Raw genomic sequence first — 20,127 nt, 5'->3', positions numbered from 1 at the left:
TTCGTTTCTTAGATATGACAAAGGACGAATCCAAAGAGAGCAACTTTCAAAGAAGATCAACCATAAAGAGACTTACCTTGGATAGAGGTATGGAAGCTTCTTGTCCTTCAAAGCTGCTTCTCTTTCTTCTCTTCCTTGTTCACCCTTTGCTTCTCTTTCTTCTCTTCCTTGTTCACCCTCTTCTCTTGTGTGCTTGGAGATGATTGTGTAAGCTTGGAAATAAGTGTGGGTGCCTGGAGATAAGTGTGGGTGTCTGGAGATAAGTGTGGATGCTCAGAACTGTGTCTGTTAATAGCAAAGCAAGCCGCGTGATGCTTAAAATATGTGAAGAAAAGCAAGCGCACTAAAAGAAGTTTTGAAAACCACATCTATAAGCGCGTCTAATTGCACATCTATATATGAGTCTAAATGCACATTTAATTACACGTCTGTTACATAGAACATACACGGTTTTAGATGCGCCTATAGATGCGCACCACAGAACAGATAGACACGGTTTTAGATGCAGCATTAGACGTGCCACAGAGTTTTAAGATTAAATATTTGATACAAGAGCAAATTTTTTGGGTTGTTTATTTATAGGATGTCTACATCTTCAACAAGTAGCTCCAGTGAGGATGAATCCCTCCATATCCACTATCGCAAAATGTGCTTGGAGCAAAAAATCAAATGTATGTGTGTTTGATGTCGAGGAAACATGTATCGTGCATGCAGGATTACACTCAATCACATCTCAAAGTATGGAGAATGGGATGCGACTGTAAACATGGTAAGTGTTAAAGAGTTAAGGTTGATTGAGATACCTATGGGTATTCATATGTTTGAGTTATGATCCCGTTTTAATTTGATACAGGATGCAGTGCCACACCCGCATATGTTGCCCTATGCTCATCGTGAGGAGGCGAAGGGGCGGCGATATGAGGTGGGATCTTCAGGAGGGACCGTTACGGATGCATGGAGTGATGGTGATAGTAGCCCTCTGCCATTACCTCATGAAGCCGTGGAGGAGGAGTTGTTTGATGATATGGTGCGGGATTTATATGCCTATCAATCCGAAGGGAGAGATCATAGCATGGAGTAGGACGATCTTTTTACCGTAGCATTGACTCCACTGTTTGAGGGGTGCACATTCTTTATTCTACGTGCCTCCCTTGAGTTACTAAACTTGCAAACCATCTATGGATGAAGCAATGCAAGTTTGAATGCATTACTTAAGTAAGCTTTAAGTCTATTTTGCAAACATGGTGAATTATGCTAGTGGGTCAATTACTTGAATGCTTTTCCTCATTTATGGCCTTCACGTGCAGGCTATTGTGTAAAATGCTTCCAAGGGAGAATAAATTACCGACCTCAAGAGATATGGCAAGGCAACATGTGACCTCTCTTGGAGGATTAGATTACAAGCGCATCCATGCATGCGTCAATGATTACATTTTGTTTCGTGGACTACATAAGGATGCAAGAGAGTGTCCTACTTATGGAGAGGCAAGATATAGAGCAGATCTCAAAACTTTGGACGTACCTCGTAAGGTTCTGCGACATTTTCCCATAATCCCTCGCATCCAATATATGTTAAAGTGCAAATCCATTGCAGAGCTCATGTCATGGCATTCCTCCCATCGATCAACCGATGGCAAGTGGAGAACTCCCGCAGGCACTCCTGTGTGGAAGCATATTGAAGATACATGGCCAAGTTTCAAGGAAGAACCTAGGAGCTTGAGACTTGAATTGGGTATGGACGGTGTGAACCCATTTGGTCTCAAAAGCACCTCTTATAGTGTATGGCTAGTGATATTGGTGAATTATAATCTTCCATCCTCTATGGCGATTAAGAAAGGACATGTTATGTTATCCCTTCTAATTCCAGGGAAACATAAAGTCAAAAATCCTGATGTTTATTTGGAGCCTTTGATTGACGAGCTAGAGATACTTTGGAGAGGTATTGAGGTGCATGATGTGAGCAGGCCTCCCTCGTCATGAGACTTCAACTGCAAAGTAGTCTTAATGTGGATGATGCATGACTTTCCAGGCTATGGCAAGTGTTCAGGTAAGCATTGCACTTCTAATTATGAGTAGGCAAAGGATGTGGCACCCTAGACCCACCTTCAACTCTTAATTGTGTCTATTGTTTAGGTCTCAATACATCGGGTTACCATGCATGTCCTGTTTATGGTCCTTCGCTTGTTGCCTCATGGGCAAACGCATTGAATAAGGTCATCTATGAGAATCACCATCGATTTCTCCCACCTGATCATCCTAGATATGTTGCCCCTTGGAACGAAGTCTCCCACAATCACTCACTGCGGGAGATTGGATGAGATTTTGGGATGCTTCCATGATGACTTCACCACTTGGCATAAGCCGGTAAGGGTTTGTAACTATTGTGTTCTATATTGGCTGGAAATAAGGATTGCCTGCTAACACCAGCTTTTGTTTATACTCCATCTTTTATCGTTAACTATATTGGTCCCACCTCAAGATCAATCACCTGCTTGATCCCGTGCATATCTTCAAGAATGTGGCATCTACCATTTGGGAACATTTGAATGGGACATGAGATTCCGTAGGCATAAGGGAGGATCTACGTACCACAGGGAGGATGCATGAAGCTTGGCCACAAGAGAGACCAAATGGGCGTGTTTTCTTATCAAAGCTAGAGATGGTGGCGGTGAAGCACGCTATTACTACAATCCATACTCCCATTGGATGCATGAGGTGTTTGAAGGGGGCCTTTACAAAGAGCAAGAAAAGAGGTGTAGAGTAATTACATGGCTTGAAATCTCATGATTGGCACAAGATGCTCCAAGTAAGTATTTTATGTGCATAATATCTTTTTCCTTTCAAATTTGTGAGTGAATTAGAAGCAACTAATCAACCGCCTCCTCGTGTGTTCAGTTCATACTACCTACTAGCATTTCTTGTAATGCATCCAAGGATGTGAAGGATTGTATTTACAAGATGGGCGAGCTTGTGAGATACTTTACATGATACAAAATGTGATGTGTATCAATGCTCCATGCAAGGTATTCATATTGCTAATATGGTGTACTTTTTCATTTCTAGGTATGTGAGCTCAAAGGAAATAGATCTCACTAGGCTTGAGAATGCTCGAGTTATGTCAGTGGAGGTGGTTTGTTTAGTGGAGGAGACATTTCCACGCTCTATTCTCACAAGCCAACTACATCTCAAAGTGCATTTGGTGGATGAGATTGCTATATGCGGTACTATACATGCACGATGGTTGTTCTTCTTTGAGCACTTCATGAAGATTGGAAAAGTTTGTGAAGCATGTTGAGAGTGGTGGTGCCATGAGCACATGTAGAGCAAAGGTATGAGTAAAGGGCAAGCTGCCACATGGCATAGTGGAGATATCCCACATGTGAGCAAGCATATGGATGTAAGTACCCTCACCTATAAAAGGGAGGTTCATTTGAAGTAATGTCTATCAAGTCAAATTTATTGTTAGCAATTAGACACTGCCAATATTGAAAGAAATAAATTGGTAAGACCTTTGCAACAAATGGAAAAGTGATGCATGAATGAAAAAAGCATGCCAAAAGCACAAGTGCATGAGATTACCATTGCAAAAAGCATGGCATCCACACACAAAGCATTAAGGCACATGGACGAACAAAGCATCATGCATGAAGCTACACCAAGTGAAGAAGACAACGACGTCGTCATCAAGCCATGAGCCAAAAGGCAACATCAATGGAATGTATTGAGAAACAAAAACCTTGCCAACCTTGCCTATATTTTGTAAATCAAACCTGACTACCTGAGAGTAGCTATGAAAGCACCCAGGGGAAGTATTGACATGTAAAGACCACACTTGACCACCTTAAGTAGCAATGCATGCACTAAGGGGAGGTGATGGATTTATAACTCACATTTGACCACCTTGCAGTAGCCAAAGAATCATGGCACCAAGGGGAGGTGTTGAGAGTTGTGGTGCCATGAGCACATGTAGAGCAAAGGTATGAGTAAAGGGCAAGCTGCCACATGGCATAGAGGAGATATCCCACATGTGAGCAAGCATATGGATGTAAGTACCCTCACCTATAAAAGGGAGGTTCATTTGAAGTAATATCAATCAAGCACTTTGCACTATCTCAAGATTCTCTTTATGAGTCCAAGCTAATCTATCTTCGAACCTAATTGACTTGAGGTACATGTCATGAGCACTCTCTTCATCATGTTTCCACACAGGTTTCATCCACCTTAGAGTGCTCCATAGATCCTGAGGCATGCATGCTTTCGTCAAAGCATGCTGCTTCGGTAAACAAAAGCAAACCAATTTTGGCAGAAGCACCTCTCAAGCTGGAGGTATTCTTGATCTGATACATATAGATGTATGGGGTTATGCCCAAACCTGCAGCATCAATGGTCCACTTTACTACTTGGCTTTCATCAATGACTTCAACATATATTGTTGAGTCTACTTTCTAAAAGAGAAATCTGAAGTCTTTTCCAGATTTCAAGAATTCAAAGATGGTAGAAAACCAGACAACCAGAAAGATAAAAGTCATGAGATCATGTCTTAAGCATTTGAATACATGTCTTCAGCATTCATGAACTTTTCCAAAAGTCATAGCATTTGAAGACAATTCACTTGTGCAGATACTCCTCAGCAGAATGCAAGAGCTGAAAGAAAGAATGGTACTTTAGTAGATAGTGCTAGAGCAACGCTTAGTGAGAAGCATCTTCCAAATCAATATTGGGCAAAAGCCATAGCCATTGCAAACTACTTACTTAATCGGCTTCCGACCAAACTGATTTAGGGTATGACACCTTATGAAGCATTCACTAGACACAAGCCACACATTGGGCGTCTCCGCATATTTGGATGCATAGCATATGCCCACATACACGATGATCATCATAGAAAATTGGATGTGAAGTCACGCAAATGCATCATGGTTGGCTACAGTGAAGAAAGAAAAGCACACAAGTTGTATGATCCCATCAAGTGAAAGGTCATTATCTCCAAAGATGCACTACAAAACACGGGCCTCTTTTCAATACTGTCTTCTGCCACTTCACGTTCACACCATCCATTACGAGCTTGAGATGTAAATTGTGTGGCTCCCTTACAAAGTTCGGACACATGTTGTCTATGTGCTTCCAAGCAGCACAATCTACCGAGACCCTCAAAGTGTCATTAGTGGACGGGTGTGTAGCATGCCATGTCATCAGTTGCGCAATGGAGTTGCATTTGAACGTGCTATATTCTAGGGACGATGGGAAAATGTCTCAGGACCTTCACTAGGATCATGTCCCCTAGCAAGTCCTATCTACAGCACTGTGCTCCACACTCCGGGCAATTAATCAAATTGCCATACTCGCGAACGAATCAAAACACAATCATTAGGGCAAAGTATGGATGGTGTCATAATCCATACCAACCAACATCTTCTTTGCTTCGTCTTTGGAATTGGGCATGGTATTTGGGACATGCAACATCTTCTGGAGCAACCTATTACAATTTGCATATCCAAGAAACTTATGAATCAGATACTAACTAATTAAAACAATTAGGAACGAGATACTAAGATCAAGGCTCCAAAACTCATCAAGTTTGAGACACTTGTGTCTGACCATCCATACTTTGCTTGCAAATTCAAGATCGAGAGGCAAGCTCATAGATTTGACATCCTCGCACCATCATACAATATTTTTGATGCCAAATCTCGCATCATGGTCTCATGCTCAGACATCTCACCCCCATCTCCCATGGTGCCTCTAAAAAAAAATCCATCATGTTCGCCATACCCTCGTCCTCCTCTAGAGGATCATACTCAAGATCATCTTGATCGAGTTGTGGTGGTGGTGCACATGCTCCCATGCTGCTCTCCTCATCTTGTATAATATAATTATGTAAAGTTAGTGTGTGCAACAAGGACAAGCAATATAAATATCCATGAATCATTCAAATATCATTGGTTTACCGATGATGCACTAGCATGTCGGCCAATATCCTCCTCTTGTGGTGCCTCTTCATACATCTGCAACTGGCGCATGACAATACAGCACTGATAATGACCCCCTCACCTATAACGCATGCCCTTGGACAAGGCAACCTCTCAGGAAGATACTCCAAACTCTCGAGAGGTGTCATCACTACTCATCGTCTCCACCTGCACACATCCACAACGATCCTCCCAAGTCCAGCCAAACACCCAAACCCCCAAATCCCCCAAATTCCCTCAAACCCCTTAATCCCCTCTCTTTCACCAAATACCTCGGGCCTAAATCCCCCCTAAATCCCTTCAAACACCCACTCACCTCCCAAAATCTCCCAAGCCTCTCCAAAAACCCTGAACCCTAAACCACCAAGAAACCCTTGTTTTGTCAGCATGGGCATCGGTATATACTAACAATCATACTGATGCTCTATTTTTATATACCTACAGTAATACCGATGCTCGTATCGATGTTTTTTGGGAACCAAAAAATGCGCGCTGTTTGTCTTGTGATGCCATTCGTTTTTTTGTGCATTCTCCTCCCCCTCTTTTGCTTTTAGCTTGCGATTGCCCGCAACCCTTGCCTCCTCACTTGTGCCTCCTACCTCCCCCTCCCACCTCCTAGCCTCTCCTACATTGTCCCTCTCCCCACTCCTATCTCCTCCCTCCCCCTCCCACCTCTCCATCCCCTCCTACATTGTCCCTCTACACCTAAAAGATGCCGTAGCTGCCTCTCCATCTCAAGGTAAGAATTTCTCTCTTCCCCTTCTATTTCAAGTTTGTTTGGTTTCTTTGTCCTTCTTTCTACATTTCCTCTTGTTTCCCTTCCTCTACTTTCACTTTCCCTTCCTTTCTCTAAAGTTTCTCTCCTTCTTTCCTTTCCTTTTCTTCATCTCTAAAGTTTCTCTCCTCCTTTCCTTTCCTTTTCTTTCTCTAAAGGAAGAAACAATACATGAAAAACAATCATGAAAGAGAAGAGTATGAAAGCTAGGCTTCTCTTTGTCTCCTCAATCCATACCCTTTGGAATGTTGCTTCTCCAAACTTCTCCTTTCACTAATTAGTTTTCTTAAAATGGTATGTTTTCTCTCTTTTATAGGGCCAGGAATGAAACACCTCGTCTTTCGAGTGGGATCATCCAAGACACATCATTTCTAGGAAAGAACAACAAGCTTCCTCTATTTTTTTTTCATGATTGCATTGGCCTGCAGCTAGTGCCTTACGTGCTAGTTGCAGTGATGGGAGTAGGAATTTTTCTCCTCTCTTCTCCCATCTTCTCCTCTCTTCTCCCCACTCTTTTCCTCTCTTCTCCCCACTCTTTCCCTCTCTTCTCTCTTCTCCCCTCTTTTCCTCTCTTCTCTCCTCTCTTATTTCCTCTCTTCTCTTTTCCCCCCTCTTTCTCCCCTCTCTTTTCCTCTTCCATCCTCTCTCTTTTTCTTCACTCCTCTATTCACTTTTTTCTCCCCTCTCTTATTTTCTCTCTTCTCCCCTCTCTTCTCTTTTTCTTCTCCCCTCTCTTTTCCTCTCTTCTCCCAAGAATTAAAAGAATGATCTTTTTCTTCTCTTCTCCCCTCTTTTCCTCTCTTCTCCACTCTCTTCTCCCCTCTTTTCCTTCACTCCTCTATTCTTTCTACCTCTATTCTCTTTTCCTTTTCCTCTCTCTTCTCTTCTCTTCTCCCCTCTCTTATTTCCTCTCTTTTCCTCTCCTTTCTCTTTTTCCTCCCTCTCTTTCCCTCTTTCCCTCCCTCTTCCTCCCCTCTCTTCTCCTCTCTCCCCCCCCTCTTCTCTTATTTCCTCTCTTCTCTTTTCTCCTATCTTTTCTCTTATTTCCTCTCTTCCCCTCTCTTCTCTTATTTCCTCTCTTCTCTTTTCTCCTATCTTTTCTCTTATCTCCTCTCTTTCCCTCTCTTTTCCCCTCTCTTTTCTTCTCTCTTTTCCTCTCTTTTCCATCCTCTCTTTTCCTTCACTCCTATATTCTCTTTTTTTTACCTCTATTCCCTTTTCCTTTCCCCCTCTCTTCTCCTCTTCTCCTCTCTTCTCCCCTCTCTCATTTCCTCTCTTTTCCCCTGTCTTTTCTTCTCTCTTTTCCTCTCTTTCCTTCTCTCTTATCCTCTCTTTTCCTTCTCTTTTTTTGTCTCTTTTCCTCTTCTTTCTCTCTTTTCTCCTCTCTTTCTCCTCCCTCTTTTCCTAACTTTCCCTCCCTCTTCCTCCCCTCTCTTTTCTTCTCTTTCCCACTCTTCCCCTCTCTTCTCTTATTTCTTGTCTTCTCTTTTCTCCTCTCTCTCTTTTCTCCTCTTTCTCATTTCTGTCTTTCTTCTCTCTTTTCCCTCCCTCTTCCCCCCCCCTCTTTTCCTCCTCCATCCTCTCCTTTCCTTCACTCTTTCCTTCTCCTTTTCTCTTATTTTTACATCCTTTTTCTCCCCTCTCTCTTTCTCTCCTCTCCTTCTCCCCTCTCTTATTTCATCTCTTATATCCTCTCTTGTCTTTTCTCTTTGAGGTCCCACCCACGTGAAGCTTCAACAGCCTCACACTAAGCAAGCATATGCAAACTCGTGTCATTGCGCCACTCTCCAAATCATTCTTTGAATTCTTGAGAGTCTCGGTTGTCGCAAATGCATTTCGGACTTTTGGATTCTATGTCATTGCAACTGGAGGCTAAGATGCGAGACCCAATAATTCAAAGAAGAGATCCGAGTCTATAAATGCTTGATAAACCATAGGCTAAATCAAAGAATGATTCGAGTTTGTAAAAGCTTGCTAAATATGAGACCTCTTTTTTCTTTTGCTCCCTAGCCCAAGGAGCTTCCTTGGGTGTGTGGCCTTCCTCCTAGATCAAAAAGCTCTGCATCTCCTCAATAGAATCCTCCAAGATCTCCTGATTGGTCTTGTCCTGGTCAAAATGATCCTCTCTCCGCATGTGCATTTGGACACATATACACACAAGGGAGCGATGGTACATCTACCTCCCCATCCTTTATATCATCATATTGTATGTATAGATCCTCCAAGTATGCTACCATAGATTTTTAGCTACGGGACATGGGGGGTAGCAGAGAGAGAGAGAGCAAAGAGAAGGGAGCAACTAGAAGTGAGCAACGAGGAGTAGCAGAGTGGAAGGAGGGGAAGGAGGGGAACGACAATATGGGAGTGGTGTGAGAAGGGATATAGTAGGGGAGGGATGTGAGACAAACAAGAGAGGAGGGGAGACTTCAAATATTGAGGGAGGATGAAGCGGAGAAGGGAAGCCAAAGAATCAAACATACAAAATCTGAGGGGGATAAAGCAGATAGGGTGATAGGGGACATGATTGCTGCAAATTGTGAAATAAAGAAGAGTGGATGCAATAAAGTTTCATAGACTTATCTTTTAGGAATATATTGGCATGTGCGATATATATAATTTATCGAATAGAAGTGAATGTGAATGTAGGTTGTTTGTACCCTAAATTCTTTTACATATCTTGAATGAGTGCCTTGATATGATTTGTATTGTGTTTTATATGCCCATATTTGGTTCTTTATTTTCAAATAAATTAAAAATGGAATGCCCTCCTCCATGATGGTAATGAGACTCGTAGAGCTACATTGAAATGCCTTCATAGCTAGATGAACAGTCACGTTTGCAAACACACCGAGAGGAAACACAATCCCAAAATAAACTCAAAATATTGGGAAGATACTGAGAAATACCATATACTAATAGCCACTGATAACTGAAGAAAATACAAGAATGAAATGTATAGAAATCACAACCTCCAATCAACCATGAACTCGTAGATAGAACCCCTTGTAGGATCAGATAGATCCTTGCTTACCAATGCTAAACTGGATGCCAATGAGCCTGAATGGGACCTTGGACCTTAAGCCACCTCTGTACTAGCCTTGCAATAGTCAAGTGCTCACACAAAATTTACCAAGAACACCTATTTCATTAATTTTGGACTGGTGCACTGTCCAAATTCGTTTTGTGAGATAATTTTGGATAAAGCATTTAAAAAAAAGAGGCTCTTATAAAACAAAACTTTGAGTCAAAAAGTAAGATTTTAAAAAATCAAATTAGAAAAAATGACGTGACATGTTATTAAAACTAGAGTACATTAAAAAAAGAGGACATCACAATGTTAAATGAGACAAAAAGTAAGATTTTAAAAAATCAAATTAGAAAAAATGGCATGACATGTTATTAAAACTAGAGTACATTTAAAAAAAAGCATGACACATTTGTACAAGAAGTAGATCATATAACTCAAAGCCATATGGTGTTAAAAACCACCTTCCATTATCTCAGCCTAGAAGATCTCATCTTTGTCTCTCTTGTCTATTACAACTTTACATTAGAGAACTAAAAAGTTTTTGTGGAACTGTAGTTTCATTTCTTGTCTATTACAGTTACTTTAGAAAACACATAAGTCTCTATGGAATTAAATTTCCATCACTTGACTATTAAGTCATTAGAGAGAGCATATGTCCTCGAAAGTGCCTACTATGGCATTGGCATCATGAAAACAAGCAGACTTTAAACTTGCAGCCCATGCGTAACCAGGGCTGGCATCGCAAATCTCCTCATAGACTCTCCTCACAACCTGTTTCAAATCTTCCGCCGACTTGTAAGCATTCAACAACTCTTCTTTTCTCTCTTGGCTTTCCTCATCTTCACCATTTTTTTCAATATATCTTCTAGCCACTGCAATATCCTATACGAAAATTTAACTCGTTAGCATAAGAAGTACGTGATTAAAAGAAGCGAAAAAGAAAGCTAGGGATATTCACCTCTTCTACTGAGTTCAAATCAAGCAGCCATGTGCGTAACACATCCTCCTTGAATGATTTTCCCTTCATTGGTCCATACAAAAGAGATCTAAGATAGAATTTGAGTTCAGTAAATGAAGTCGGGTAGTAAATAGTCATTGTCTTAGAGGGAAAGTGGGAAAAGGAGAGTGAGGGAGTGATAGCGAGGGATGCACAGTGAGCTGTCCCTCCTTCAAGAGTGATAGAAAGTGAGGGAAGACGTAAAGTGAAAGACGAATACAAGTTAATCATAAGGACTAGGATGTAAGAAATAAGAGAGTGTTTGCAGAAGGACTAGGATGGAAGAATACAAGTGCACTAAGGCACGAAGTGTTCGCTATCATAAGGATAAGGGTTGGAATAAAGTGAGAGAAGCATTGGAAATGCTCTACTTTAAGTGAGTGGAGACTGTCCAACTGAATAAAATTTTGCAGAGCATTGGGAATGCTATACTTTAAGTGAGTGGAGCATTGGGAATTGATACTTTGGAGTGAAATATATTACAAATATTACATCATCACATATTCATATCAAAATTCTCATCACACAAGGTTATATTTCCAAATAATGACATCATCACACATTCATATCATAAAATTGTGTGCATGAAATAAATATATAAATTCATGACTAAATGCCACTTAAGTAATAAGTCACAAATTGGTGTATAATCAACAAAAACTACATCATGATTCATACATTGCAACAAATAAATGTCAACCATAATATTCATGGAATAAACAACATCATGAGAATATGCTCCTCATGCATATGTACAAACACAACATCATACATGCATCACAACTCTTCTGATGCTTTTAGTGGAGACTGTGGCAACTCTTTTGATGCTTCCAATGGAGGCTGTGGTGCTCTAGATGTACACTCAATCTCTATTTCTTCTGTAGTATGTAGTGCTTTTGGAGTAGACTCAGTATCCTCTTCCTTAAATGCAAGTGGAGGCTGTGGCAACTCTTCTGATGCTTCCAGTGGAGGCTGTGGTGCTGTAGGTGTACAATGAGTCTCTACTTCTTCTGTAGTGTGCAGTGCTTTCACAGTAGACTCAGTCTCCTCTTCCTTAAATGCAAGCTCTAATATTGCTTAAGTTGCACATTGTATTCTAATGGCAGCAATTAGGTCTCGAATGATTTCAGCCCTAAACAATTGTATATCCTCCTCTGAATATTTGAGCTCCAAAGAGTCTTCCGATGAGACATGTGGCTTAAGTGAGAAAATTTCTTTGAAAATCAACATGCAGTTATAGGCAACTCTCCACCCACAACTATGCCCATCTTCCTGCTCTACTACTAAATGCTTTTGGAAGCCTAGCGAGTCTTTGTACACTGTCCTGTTTCTTTGATAGCAGATACCAACTTCTCAATCGACCTGCTCATCATGACATATTAAAAAAACTTAGTGTGTCTATTACATAAGGCACATAATATAGAAGTAACAACAGATTAATAGAATACTTACGTTTGCACTGAGCCATGAAAGCCTGCAATCGAGTTGACAAACCAATAATAGAAGTCTTCAAGGTCCCAAACCACCAGACTCCAATGTTCCCTACACGAATAATTAAGAACCATTATTATTTAACACAATGTTGCTAGTATAAGATGAAAATAAAGGTTGCCATGATACTTACATCTCGTGATATGCCATAAATAGGACTCGCATGCCATGTAAATGTAAAGGCTGTAACCATTCACAAACATCGGCTATCGTCTTTCTACTATCACTAAGTATAGGAGAAAGGAGGAAATCCACCATATACACACGGTTTTGTACGGCTCTACAAAATCGTGAGATAACTATACTGCACCAACAAATAAATGAATATTAGCTTATTAGATTTAATCAAAATATTGAATTATCAAGCAGAGAAAAAGTTTGTATCAAACCTGAGAATGGCCATCATAATGTTGTTATTGACCTCATTTGAAGCTCTAGAGAGGATTGAAATCTCCTCTCCCCCAAATTCAAGATACTGAGGTCTATGTTGAATCATAACCCTAACATTAAAAGAGCTTCCCAATTCTTCCAATGAAGCCATGTTTGTAGAGTTGAGGTCTTCTATCCCCTTTGACTCTTTGACAACATTCATTTCGCACTCCTCTGAGCCATTATCTATTTGCCTTGTGGGAGGGTCCATAATGTTGCCCTTAATGATTGATTGAATGGTACATGTTATAAATGCATAGAGATGCAAATCCGTATATGTTGACAGTGTGGTGTCATTTTGTATCTCAAAAATTCGACCAAGTACCAAAAAGCAATTGTAGCCCACCCTCCATCCACGATTATGGATGTGGCTATCATCTTGATGTGATACTTGACATGTTATATACTCTATTTGTTGTGCCAAGTCACATTGCCGCATTACTGTGTCGATAGCACCTACTAACTTTCGAGCCAATCTGCACATCAAAACATATAACAACAGTGGAATATGTGCATTGCATATCAATCTACATGTCAAGAAGTGACAACAAGTGTAGTCTATACTTACTCTAACACAGTTCCATGGACAGATGTCATTGAGTTGGCAAAGAAGCACTTCTTAGCAAAGATGTCCACGACCACCAAACTCCAATGTGAGCTGCATTATCAATAAAGAATAATTACTGTGTTTGAGACAATTCTAGCAATGCAATAGAAAAAACAAGTAGGGTTTGATGCTTACTTCTCATAATATGCTGTGAAGATAACTTGTGCCTCATTCATAGGAACATGCTTCAACCACTTGCAAACATCCTCTATGGTTTCTTCTTTGTTGCTAAGCACTTCCAAAATAAGAGGATCGAGCAAATATGAAACACTTTGTATATTTTGAGGAAAATTTGCTATAACATTACTATATTAAAAAAAAAAGTATTAGCTTCTTGGGTTTAATCAAATAAGCAAAGTATAAAGCCAAGGAAAAGGTTGCATCAAACCTGAGGATGGTTGTAATGACTTTGACATTAACCTATTTCTTAGGATTCAAGAGGATTAAAATCTCTTTTTCATCAAATTCAAAAAAATGAGGTTGTTGTCGAATTAACAACATAGCGGTGAATAAACTTCCAATCTGTTGCAATAGAGTCATATTTTCATGACTCATCTTATTGAGAGAGTACTCTACATCGTATTCTTCTTCACTTGCTATGTCTTCTACATCCTCCTTCTGCTATAAAAATATAAAAAAGTTATGAGATGTACACATCTTAAATAAAGGCTTAAACAAGCATAAAAATATAAAGATAAGATTTCATACATGCTGCAATGTAGTCATATTTTTAGGTTGTTCCCCAACATTAATAATGGTTTTTTCATTAGACTGCATAGAAGTATACAGATAAGGTTTCATACATGCTTTCATTAGAGTGAGTCTCTCCTCCTCTTGGAGCAAAAATTTAAAAAGTAAGGTTTCATACATGCTTTCATTAGAGTGAATCTCTCCTCCTCTTGGAGGAAAAATTTAAAAAGTTATGAGATTTACACATCCCAAATAAAAATAAAGGTTTAAATAATCATAGAAGTATAAAGATAGCATGCTTTCATTAGACTCAGTCTCTTCTCCTCTTGGAGGAAAATATAAAAAAGTTATGAGATTTACACATCCCAATTAAAGGCTTGAACAAGCATACAAGTATAAAGATAAGGTTTTATACATGCTGCAATGTAGTCATATTTTCAGGTTGTTTCCCAATGGTAGCAATTAGATGTTGAATACTCTCAGTCCGAAACACTAGTAGATCAGCTTCTGTATATGATTCCATTTTGACTGGTAACTCCAAATAAAAAATATCTCTAAGAAACAACATGCAGTTGTAGGCAACTCTCCACCCACAGCTGTGCCCATCTTTTTGCTCCAGTGGTAGACGTCATTTGAATTCTACTTGGTCTTGTTGCTCCGTGGTGGTTTTGACAGTAGATACTCGCCGATATGCAACACTTTCCATCATGACATATTAAATATATTAATATGTCATGATCATAAGATACAAAATAAGAAAGTAACAAAAAAATTAAGAGAATAATTACCTTGGGGAGTTGGCATGATAGCCTTCCATTGAATTCACAAACCACAAACGGTTGACTTCAAGGTCCCAAGCAATCAGACTCCAATGTGAGCTACACAACCAGAATAAAAATGAATATTGTTTTACACAAACTTGCCAAAGAAATAGTAAAAATAAGGTTGGAGTTGATACTTACTCCTCATGATATGGCATAAAGATGACTCGCACCCCATCTAAATTCAAAGGGCTTAACCAGGTACAAACATCTTCTATAGTCTTTTGAGGAGAGCTAAGAATAGAAGAAAGGAGAGCATCGAGCATGTAGACACGATTTTGCACTGCACTAGGAAGCTAAGAAATAACTACACTGCACCAAGAAATAAACAAACATTAGCTCATAGAATTGATTTGCATTCTGCACTTAGAGGAAACTGAGATATAACTACACTATAAACAAATAAACAAATGTTAGCTCATTGAAGTAGCAACAAATAAACAAACGTTACCTAAGAATGGCCATGATAACATTGTCATTAACCTCTTTTAAAGGATTGGAGAGGATTGAAAGCTCCTCTCTACCAAAGCTCAAATATTGAGGTTCTCGTTTCAAAATGATCCTAACTTCAAATGAGCTTTTCATTTTATCCAATGTAGCTAAATTTGCAGAATGGGTCTCTGTCATAGCTTGTATTCTATGTTTGCAGTCATTCTGCTTTTCCATGGTGTCTTTAAAGCTCTTGTGCTCATGGGATTCTTCAATCAAATTTAGAGGTGGTTGCATTGCTGAAGTAGAAGGGAGTGCCTCCATATTGACTTCATCCATTTCTTCTCCCTCTATTGCCTGTAAACAAATATGAGAGATTAGATTCATTATCTTTAGATTTAAATCTTATTAAAAAAATTGTATTTAGTTGAGAAATAGAGAGTTCATACCGCTAAGTATTGTCGTAGTGGCCTTTTTACATAACCCTGCCAGCCATAATTATCAAAGAAGGCATCGTCATCTTTCTCTTCATCCACCAACCTCTCTCTGAACGGGTCATGTAAGTCCATCTTTTCATCATCATCAACTGGGACATTATGATTTTCAAGGTCATCATCTATGTCATTAGTCTCCTTATGCTCTACCTCTTTTTCATAGCCTGTGGTTAGATCTGCTTGAAGCTGAAAATAAGCCATGAAATGCTTGTTTTCAATAATATTTGTGGAGTTGCCTTTTCTAAGGAGATCCTCAAATAAATATCCCATCCTGCACAAGGTGACCTCCCAACCTACCGGTAGCAAATTCTCCATCATGGTAAGCAAGAGACTCCCACTTTTTGCAGGACTTCCATAGTTGTTTTTTTGATAATGTTTGGACCTGGGAATATCTTGCTCTTCTAGCATCAATCTCAAATTATTTGAATTTCCTCTTATGTTCTTTTGTAAGGAGTGATCAGGGTTGGGACTCTACATACACAAGAAGAATGATTCAAGAGTGATTCAATAGATTGAATCGCTATGCCACATTCTCTCTTGTCTCTCTTTGCTGCATAAACACACCACTATAGATCTTCAAATCTGATGAATATGCTTGCTCTAGAGTAACCTGCATGGCTTCTTTGTCTTTTTTAGAAACTTCATTGATCAAGAATAGTTGTGGCTTGTCCCATGCTGACTCATTCTTGATGAAGTCATCTTTTGAAACTCCCCTGAAGTTCACAAGCTTTCCAGACTCTGCCGTAACACCTACATTGAATTGAAAGCTTTGGTGCATATCTGTCGGCATCCTTATCTCGCTGATTAATCTTTCCACATATGTAACCACCTATTGTGGGATTTCTTTTCTCATGTAAGAGGTTACTATTTCTGACCCATCTTCATCCTTTTTAATCCACGTGTTTGCCCATAGCTTTACCTTGGGTGTTGACAAAGAAGCTATATGCTTGACCACATTATAGTCAATGTTACAATGACTAAGTGGAATTTGTTTCTCTAATAGCAAATACTTAATGGCACTATGCATTGTATCACGCCTCACCTATACATTGATGCATTCTTCCATGCAGTGGTCTTTGTATTTCTTTCCAAAAAACCATTCTTTCTTTAAAAGTTTTTGTGCTGCCATAGATGCATACTTGTCAGGTAAGTACTTTATAGGCCTCCACATCCTTGCCATCAACTCCTTCTTATCCATTACCTTTGACTTTTCGGAGATAAACAAAGGAGCTTCATAGGTCAACTGTCCATGCTCACAAGCAATGCACGTTTCAAGCATCTCATTGAACACTTCAACAGGACGAAATATGATAGAAGTGTAGTCGGCATATCTGTCTCTCACCACCTTGAGGCTTGTCATATTTTCTTCTTGCTCTTGAGTTCCCCTAGGCACAACTGCACTCAAAGAAGTATAGAAGTTTGTGAGTGTGTCGGTGTATGCTTTTGTGACCTTTAGCTTCAAATCAAGATTTGGAGAACCAAATGTTGTCCATATAACCCTTGCCTTCTGTAAGACCTCTGATGTTGAGGATATCTTATGCTTTCTATGGACATAATGATTAAGTCTTTCGAACTCAATCAAATACTTGATCTCATGCTTGAATATACAGATTGTTGCAGGATAATAATGGAATGAACTTATCTTCACAAATTTTTCGGAAGTGAGTCTTTTGACCTCCTTTGCTTCTTTTGCGATCTGATTACAAGCATAAGCCCAATGTTGACCATAAATGGGTTGGAATCTGCAATGAAGGAGGAATTTCTTCTTTGCTTCCTTTAGCATATTCTCACCTTGTGCCTCTTCGCCTTGTCCATGTGGAATATTTTTAAGAGTGTCTTTAAAGAATCGACTGAAGCTTTCCTCGAAATGTGTAGGTCCTGTAAATGTTATTTGATCCAGAAAGCTATTTTTGATTGGACAAAACATTATTGGGTGCAGGACCATGTTGCTTGCCACAGGTTTCTTTCCATCTCTCAAAGCCTCGTATATTTGCAGTGCATAGGATATATCAAGGCTTCGGCTATTAGTAAAGACAGTTGCAGCTTCCACATCTTTGGTATTCACAAACCACGTCCTTTGACCCCAGATATATCCCACATCATCATCTGTTACTGCTTCATTAAGATGCAGATTAAGATTTTTGATTGATGTGAGTTCATCCTGATCATCTTTAGCCTCGGGTTCTGCGTCTTATTTATCTCTCTCTGCTTTTAACCACTTTTCATCCACATGATCTTTCTCTATAGTGGGACGATGCCTTTTTTTATTGCTTGGAACCGTGGCTCTTGTAGTACTAGCCTTTTGCATTTCATGTCGTGGTTTGCTAGCAAGAGCTTCTAGCATAACTGCAATGGATCAACCTTGATCTTCTTCAATTTTTTTAATTCCTGTGCACTCAAGGCTTGTGTTTCATCATCCTTAGTGACATCCACCATTTCTTGCTCTAGAAGTTTGTGCTCATGTTCTACATGTTTGTGATAGTGTGCATGTTCTTCTTGCCACTGCATCGAAGTCTGAGCTTGATCTCCTTCATGTGAAGATCCTTGAATTTGAGGAGCATATTGTGCATCTTGAAAGTACTCAAACATTATCTTTGCATGCAGCCTTTTTGCCACCACGCTAGGAAATTGCTTCCAAGTATATGCAAGAGCCTCCAATGCACTTTGTAGCTCTGGAAACTTTGATGGTTGAGGAGGAGGCATCACAAAGTCCTTTGAGTCTCTCCTTGACACAAGAAAATGAAGACCGCCAACTTCAGGATCTGAACTCTTTGTGAAACATAAAAGTCTCTTTTGGCTCTATCATTATGCCTACTACAAGGCTTGAAGTCATATCTTTTTTGAAGAATGTAGCATCCCATGGATCTTCAACATCATTGAACTCCCTTTTTGACATAAGTAGAAAGAGTCTCTTTTCCTTTTGATGAAGAAACCAAGCTCTTCTACCCATGTGATATCGAGTCCACCTACCAAAGCCATTGGGGCTATATTCCTTTCCTTTCAAATTCAAAGTGACATCAGAGACCCATGCTCTAATCTCAGAGTCATTTAGGATAGCCCCCACATTAGTTGATTGCTCCATAATCCTATAAGAAAAGATAATGAAGAATTTAGATACATACAAGTAAAGTACAATATACAATGCTTGATACAATAAATGTGGGAAATAGCCCAAAAGGCTTTACAAGGCTTCATATGGCAATAAATGTGACCAATAGCGGAGAGGGCTTTACAAAGTATTTTATAGCAATAAATGTGGGAAATAGCCTAGAAGGCTTTACAAGGCTTAAATATTTGTACAAATGTAAAAAAATTAGCCAATAAAGCTTTACAATGATATAAAATGTCCTCTAGTGATAAAGCTTCAATCTTCGTGAAGACATGTAATCTGTCCATCCATTAATTTGCCCTCTAGTGATAAAGCTTCAATCTTCGTGATGACATGTAATCTATCCATCCATTGATATCTGTGCACTGATACCCAACTGATGCAATCTACCCACTAAAAACTGTTCCACTGATATCCACTTATGCAGCCCACTAATACTCGTTAAATAGTAAATGGTCGGGATGGTCGGGTTTATTACAAGGCGCTTCATATGGCAATAAATGTAAAAAATAGCCTAGAAGGATTTACAAGGTTTTTTATGACAATAAATGAGCTTAAATATTCATACAAATGCAATAAAAATAACCAATAATCATCAAGCTCCAATATGCCCCATGACATGTAATCTGTCCACTGATATATGTAATCTATCCACTGATATTTGCTATCTGCTCATGCAATTTGCCCACTGATAAACTTCTTGGTAAATAGTAAAAGGTCTTATTTAATAGCATGTTATGAGTGTTAAACCGCATGTGAGCGAAGGGAATGACAACGATTAGAAACTAGTTGAAAAAATTTGAGCATGGCTTTGATTGGCAACTTGGAGAATTGTCTCTCCTCTAAGGCAATCTAATCTATGCTAAACTATGCTAAACCAACCATCGAAGCGAAGAAAAGCAATAAATAATTTCTTTTTCTGTGTTCATTTTAATGTGCTGGGGTTTAAGAGGCTTAAATATGCAAAAGAAGGGGTTTTGATGTAGAGGCTAAACCTGCATGTGAGAGAAATAAAGAACAAGTATCTAAAGAAAAGTTAACATTTTTCAATTTATAAGATGAATATATATAAAAATATTATCTCACCTTAAAAAAAAACCATAAATTTACTCTTTTATAAATTTTTAAAAGTATAATATAAAACATGTAAATATATAAAATTCTCTCTTTCCTTTGAACTTTCTCTCTCTCTCTCTCTCTCGACTCCTAATTCTCTCTATAGCCATAGTCAAGACACCTCATTCTCTCTCTGACAACTCTTATGTGTTTCCCTCTCTGTCCTCATCCC

Source organism: Dipteris shenzhenensis, chromosome 12 (assembly GCF_047967505.1).
Source record: "Dipteris shenzhenensis isolate YYH24624 ecotype China chromosome 12, Dip_SZ_1.0, whole genome shotgun sequence".
NCBI lineage: Eukaryota > Viridiplantae > Streptophyta > Polypodiopsida > Gleicheniales > Dipteridaceae > Dipteris > Dipteris shenzhenensis.
The sequence above is the reverse complement of the archived record's forward strand: the minus strand, read 5'-3'. Positions refer to the sequence as shown.